Raw genomic sequence first — 7,696 nt, 5'->3', positions numbered from 1 at the left:
GCATCACATGACAATGGCACAGTTACTCGGGACATCAAAGTGGCCTCTGCCATCAAAGTAGGGCCCAGAGGCAGTGAGTTGCAGGCTCCTCCCATGCAGCCTAAACCCTACTGGGTCCTTCCTCTGGGGCGGAAGGGAGGGGGCTGCTGGGGTTAGTCTCGGGCCTGGCAGGAGGTGAGCAGGCGGTTTGGTCTAGCAGACCAGGCTGGGCAGAGGCCACCTCACTCCAGGGACTGCAGCATCAGCAGCTACTTCAACACCTTTCGTCTGGCTGGTTTCTTGGATTTCACCTGCCAGAAACATCTCATCTACCATTGTGTAAACCTTCTAGAAGTTAAACACCAGGTCCAGTTCACAGACATTGTGAAAATATTCATTTAACATTTCCACAAAGTTGTGTATGGCCTTGAGATAGGCCAGACTTTTGTTCTTGATGTCCACACAGATGCAGAAGTAGAGGACAGCATAGCGTCAATAGATGATCGTGAAGTTCCAGAACTCCAAAAAGCTGGTGCGCTCCGTATCCCTAATGGTGACCATGGCGTGTACCTCCTCAATCAGCTTCTGTTTCTCATCTTCATCAAACTGCATGTACCACTTGGCCTGGCGCGTTTTACCCGCCCAGTTCTGGATGAGAATGAAGCAGATCATGGCGACTCCTGTCACTATACTCTGTTTTAAACGCTTTAGCTTCATAAATACATTAATACATATGCCCTTTAGAGTAAGTATCATTACCATCCTCATTTTGCCAGCAAGCTTCAGAACCAAGGTTCAATTCAAGGCATTCTGTTGCCAGAATCTATGTTCTTAATTTGCTAGGTATCTGTGCCACCATTTTCAGGTACAAAGTTTCAGGTATACATGATAAATAGGCAGACATGACAAATCTCTAGGAGGTATTTACTATACATAATTATGCCTTCCATTAACAATATTGCTGTGCCTTTAATTTTCGTAATAGGACAGGTATATTATGCCCTTACCACAAACAGTTGAGAGATAAATGATAGACAAATAGAGATAGATGATGATGATGATGATGATGATGAATAGATGATACATTGAAGTATATGTTTAAATATATAAATTATATGAACACATGCCTGTGATTTAGTCAGAAGAATGTCATGAGAATATTATAGATTCACTTAAATATTGAAATTAGGAAATTCATATTTGCAATTCCTAATGGCAAAATAATAATAGCCTATAGCGTTAGCATTCCACGGTCTTCACATACATCCCTTTGGTCACCAGCAGCCCTGTCAAATCTCATAAGCTAGCTAGATTAGCTCTCATTATACGCTTAACTTTTTACTTCATTTATCAAGTATCGCTTCTGTATCTGTAAAAACATTTCTGATCTTAATCAAATGTTCTGTATTTCAGTTTTCAGAATAAACATAATTGTTTTTGTGTGTTCTTCTTAGACTGTAAGCTTGTTTTCTTGGCTATACAGTCTCCTGGTTTGCAGGAAAGTAAAATGATTATGCAATTATATTTTAATTGGCCTTTAAAAATAATCAAATGTATCTTTCAATAACTTTCTCTTACTAAAACATCAGTGACTCCAACTGTGGAAAATATACATGCTTGAAAGGTGAGATTAGTATCACAGCAATATAAACTCAAGGGATACGTTCCAGTAAGCATCATCACACTAGACAGTCAGAAAATATTCTATTCTATTCATGTGTACAACCTGGGTTCAATTGGCTTTGCCTGATACAAAGATAGAAAGGTTACTCTAGATAAAAACAAAAGACAAACTGTTTGCTCATTGTTTCACTTTTCTCTGCATTATACATAGTCCCTTTATATAATTCCTTACATCATCACTGCTAACTCATAAGGATATATTTCTATCATAAATAACAAAAGCATGACCTAAATTTTTTATTAAACAGATTTATGTAAAATATCTTCTCAAGATACATTTAATGGGGAAGTGGATTCAGGCTCCCACGTCTAACCAATAAGCTATCTGCAAGTGAAACCCACTGGCAAAGGAAAAATCATTTTTTCCAATGGGGTCTCACTTCCTATATTACCAACTATTTCCCATGTCTAGGAGTAATTGATCAACACAAAACAAACAATGGCATTTTTGTAGACTTTTTGTCTCATTTTTGCCTTGTTAGAGTGTCTTTTGTCAAATTGATCTTTTGCTTCTTTATTTTGATTTCTCTTTTTGGTTTGTTCTGGTGTGTGTGTGTGTGTGTGTGTGTGTGTGTGTGTGTGTGCGCGCGCGCGCGCGCGTGTGAGCTTTGTGGTGATATTTTATTTGTGCTGAAATGTGATGATATTTTATTTGTATGTTAATAAAGTTTGCCTGGAGATCAGAGGAAATAGCAAGCCATTAAGTAAACACAAAAGTCAGGCAGTGGTAGCACAAGTCCTTAATCCAATCACATGGCAGGCAGAGTCTCACTAGGGAACAGCCAAGCATGGTGACATACACCTTTAATCCCAGTACCAACCATAGAGACCTGGAGGTCTGTACAGACAGGCAGTGACAAAGAAGTGAGGTAGCTTGGCTAAGAGCCAATGAGAGGACAGAACAGCAAGGCAATAAAGGCACGGGTAGACAGGAAGTAGCTTCACCTTTTGGTAGCTGCAGAGCTGGAGAGGTAAGGTTGATGGCTATCACTATTTCCCTGATCTCTAAAGCTTTCACCCCTATATTTGGCTCTGTGTTTTTTGTTTAATAAGAGTTTAGAAATTCGTCTACAGTGTTTCTTGAGTTTTTTTGTTTTGTTTTGTTTGTGTTTTTTTTAAGAGAAAGAAAAAGGAATATAAAGTTAGGTGGGAAAGGAGGTGAAAAGGGTCTGGGAGGAATTGAGAGAGAGGAAAAATATGATCAAAGTATGCTGTATTTTTTTCAATAAAAATACATTTAAATTTGTATCCCAAGTACCTGATCTTTATAGTTTCTCCTAATAACTAGCCAGTTTATCTAGGAAATTCATTGCATATCACTAGTGCTATCTTGGAAATTTAATATTTAATACATCCTAACTGTCCTGATAGAAAGTTGTCTTTTAATGCAGAAAGTTATATTGTTGAATATTGGATGGGAAATATTAACATCTGTTATTGCTCAGTTTCACTGCACTATAGAGAAACAAAAATTACCATACCCTTTCCTGAACACCAATAACTATGTGGGTTTCATGTTTTTGTTTTTAATATTCTTAATTTAAAGATTAATGATTGTAAAAACATGGGTAGACATCATGAATATTAAATATTAAAAAATACCATTGAATATAGAAATAACATCTTCCATTCCATAAAAAGCAGATTATGTTTTCTACAACTTTGAGAAAGAATAATGCAACTTAATATTTAATTCTAATTTTCTTTTAAAAATGACTTCAAACAATTAACAAAGAAAACTGATCTTACTCTTCAAATTAGTTTTCGTTTTTCTAAGATGAAGATTATAATAACCTGCCAGGAGATTTGGGTTTTTTTATATTCTTTGGTCTGGGATTTAGATGCTACAGTTTTATTTTATTGCTTTTCCTTAAACTATTCATGTATATTTTCCTATGTATTTTAATTGCTTCTTTCATTTTTTGATATTAGAATTGCATCATTTCCCCCATCCCTTTCCTCCTTCCAAACCTTCCTGAATATTTCTCCTTGCTCTCTTTCAAATTCATGGCCTCTTTTTTTCAATACGTGTGTGTGTGTGTGTGTGTGTGTGTGTGTGTTTTGGAAGAGTGACACCATGAAAGCTAGTTCTCAGGGAACAGGGCACTGCATCTGAAGTGTATGGTGTCTTCAGCAATAAGCACTTACCCTCTACCTCTAGGGGACAACCCAGGGCAATAGCAATAGCACCTGTAATGTTTTGGGAGTCTCTTGGACAACCCTGACCAGCAACTCTCGTGCCTGGTGTTGGTGTTTTTGACTCTTGGTGTAAGGGATGTCTGCCCCCTCAGAGTCAATACAGGGCACACCTGGACTCCAAATTTATTACCCTGGAGGGGGAAGCTGCAAAGGCAGCAAGCAAGGAGCAGCAACAGTGAGCAGCAAGCAAGCATGTGTTTTTTGCAGGGGCAGGATTTTTAGGAGAAAAGTGGGGAGTCTGTGCCAGGGGGAGTTGTTAAGTCCTGATTGGACATATTAGCCAAGTAATGAATTTTTATTGTTGGACCTTGGTGTTCTGTCTCAGGAATGAGTGAGTAGCCAAATAAGGGACTGGACCTTGAGGGCTAGCTTTAGGAATGGAATCTAATGGTTTATCAAGGGGGAGAAGGGTAAAAAGCAAAAACTGTCCATACCTTGTTTGCTATGCTTAGGCCTATGTTTGTCATGCTTGGACCTGCTAGAGCCCTTCACTTGGAGGGAGCATTCTCAGCTCAGATGGGAAAGTTTTATTTAAACTATATATGTTAATATATATTATATATGTTGCTATATATATGTGTGTGTATATATATATATATATATATATATATATATATATATATATATATATATATATATATATGTTGCTAGAGTTTTTCTGCCTGGCCCACAGTCAGAGCAAATCTCTCTCACCCGCCAGTCCCAAGCCACTCAAACCCGACCAAGTAAACACAGAGACTTATATTGGTTACAAACTGTATGGCCGTGGCAGGCTTCTTGCTAACTGTTTTTACAGCTTAAATTAATCCATTTCTATTAATCTATACCTTGCCACGTGGCTTGTGGCTTACCGGTACTTTACATCTTCCTTGTCCTGATCGGCTGGCAGTGTCTCTCTCAACCAGCTTCCTGTTCTCTCCATTCTCCTCTCTGTTAGTCCCACCTATACTTCCTGCCTGGCCACTGCCAATCAGTGATTTATTCATTGACCAATCAGCAACACATTTGACATATAGACCATCCCACATCATATATATATATATATATACACTTATACTCAGAATTATATGAATTATGTTTTTTTTAACTTTTCTGGTTTCTGCAATTATGCCAGGATACATACTCACTTCTAAATATTTGTCATGTGACATTTGTCTTTTTGGATCTGGGTTGCCACACTCAATATTATCTTTTCAAGTTTCATCCTTTTACCTACAAAGTTCATGATTTCAATTTTCTTTAGAGTTGAATAGTATTTCATAGTGTATATGTACCATATTTTCATTAGTTTAGGGTTTTTATTGCTGTGAAGAGACACCATGACCACGGCAACTCTTATAAAGGAAAACATTTAATTGGTGTTATCTTACAGTTCAGAGGTTTAGTCCATTATCGACACAGCAGGTGGCATGCAGGCAGATGTGGTGCTCCAGAAGGAGCTGAGAGTTCTATATCTTGATCCTCAGGCAGCAAAAGGACACTGTGTCCCACACTGGGCATAGCTTGAGCATATGAAACCTCAAAGTCAGCTTCCACAGTGACACACTTCCTCCAAAAAGGCCACACTCCCTAATAGTGCCACTATTAACCAAGCATTCAAACACATGAGTCTAAGGGGGCCATACCTATTCAAACCACCACACCCACTCATTGGTAAAAGGACATATAGATTGTTTTCATTTCCTAGTTATTGTGAAAAGAGCAGTGTGGTGATATTGTATCCCCCAAAATATTGTGCACCCTAATAAACTTATCTGGGGTCAGAGAATAGAACAGCCACTAGATACAGAAGCCAGAAAATGGTGGCACACACGCCTTTAATCCTAGCATTCCAGAGGCCACACTGAAAACAGCCAGGCATGGTTACTCACGCCTTTAATCCCTGGAAGTGATGGCAGAAAGCAGAAGGTATTTAAGGCATGAGGATGAGGAACTAGAGTTGGTTAAGCTTTTAGGCTTTTGAGCAACAGTCAGCTGAGATTCATTCTGGATGAGGACTCAGAGGCTTCCAGTCAGAGGAAACATGATCAGCTGAAGAATTGGCGAGGTGAGGAAGCTGTGGCTTGTTCTGCTTCTCTGATCTTCCAGCATTTAACCCAATACCTGGCCCTGGGTTTGATTTTATTAATAAGACCTTTTAAGATTCATGCTACAGAGCAGCAATGAACACACACACACACACACACACACACACACACACACACACACACACACATATACACACACACACACACACATATACATATATATGTGGAATAAGATGTCAAGTCCTTTAGGGATAGGCCAAGAAGTGATATAGATTTACTTTCAGTTGCATTTTTTGGAGGGGTTGTTTGTTTGTTTGAAAATTCCTCACACTGGTTTCTAGAGTAGCTGGACCACTTGGAAATCCCACTAACAGTGAATGAGGACTCCCTTTTCTCCACACCCCTTCCATCATTTGTTGTCAGTTGTTCTGTTGATCTCTGTCATTCTGACTTCTATCTCCCAACTACTAGGATGACAGATGTATGCCAACACATCCAACTTCTAACAAACTTTATGGCAAAGCTAACATCAATACTCCTCGAACTGTTCCACAAAATTGAAAATAAAAGAACTCTACCAGATTATATAATATCCAAACTGGATAAGGGCACAATTAAAAAAGAAAATTACACATCAATTTCTATGATGAACACAAATGACAAAATTATCAAGAAATATTTGCAAATAGAAATCAAAAGTACAATGCCAGGCGGTGGTAGTGCACACCTTTAATCCCACATTTGGGAGGCAGAAGCAGGCGGATCTCTATGAGTCCGAGGTCAGTCTGACTTAGAGAGCAAGTTCCAGAACAGCCAGGGCTACACAGAGAAACCCTATCTCAAAACACTCCCCCCCAAAAAAGGAAGAAATCAAAAGTTCATTATGGTGATCAGAAACTATGACTAAGTTGTTTTCATCAGAAGGATGCAAGGTTGGTCCACCATAAATACGTCAATCACTACATTATAACACACACACACACACACACACACACACACACACACACACACACACACACATACACACCACACACACACACACACACACACACACACATATATATATATATATATATATATATATATATATATATATATATAGAGAGAGAGAGAGAGAGAGAGAGAGAGAGAGAGAGAGAGAGAGAGTCAAGAATGGAAATTATACGGTCTTTTCCATCAATTCAGGAAAAGTCTCTGACAAATTGCACCATCACTTTATGATGAAAGGCCAGAAGAAACTAAGAATAGAGGGAACATGCCTCAACATAATAAATTATAAATCAATAGCCAACCTTATGATAAATGGGGGTGGAGAAATTAAAAGCTCTTTCTTTAAAGTCAGAAACAAGAAAAAGGTACCCACTCCCATCATTCTCACTCAATTTATTATTCAAGACCTCAGCTAGAACAATGAGAAAAAAGAAATTTCTTTCCTAAAGGGATGCAAATAAGTGAGAATGAAGTTGAAGTATCCGTATTTGAAGGTGACATGATCTTGTGCTTAAAAGACTAAAGACTCCAACAGAATGGAAAAGAGCACTTACTGAGGTCCCATTTGTCAATCATTGGCCTTAACTCTTTGGCTAATGGAACCCTATTTATAAAGTGCTCTTCTATACCTGTATCTTGTAGATTACTGCCTATGCCTTTTTCTAATAGTTTCAGTGTTTCAGGTTTCAAATTGAGGCCTTTAATCCACTTGGACCTAATTTTTGTGTAGGGTGATAGAATATGCATCTGATTTCATTTTTCTGCATGTGGACATGTAGTTTTCCAAGCACTATTTGTTAAAGATGCTGTCTTTACTA

General features: G+C 38.3%; 1 pseudogene; it reads right to left on the bottom strand.

Moving 5' to 3' along the window:
- Nucleotides 1-221: 221 nt before the first annotated feature.
- On the bottom strand, nt 222-747 carry LOC128108309 (AP-2 complex subunit sigma-like; annotated as a pseudogene).
- Nucleotides 748-7,696: the final 6,949 nt, after the last annotated feature.

Source organism: Peromyscus californicus, unplaced genomic scaffold (assembly GCF_007827085.1).
Source record: "Peromyscus californicus insignis strain IS unplaced genomic scaffold, ASM782708v3 Scaffold_10__1_contigs__length_136768540, whole genome shotgun sequence".
Classification (NCBI taxonomy): domain Eukaryota; kingdom Metazoa; phylum Chordata; class Mammalia; order Rodentia; family Cricetidae; genus Peromyscus; species Peromyscus californicus.
This window is presented reverse-complemented; position numbering and strand designations above follow the sequence as displayed.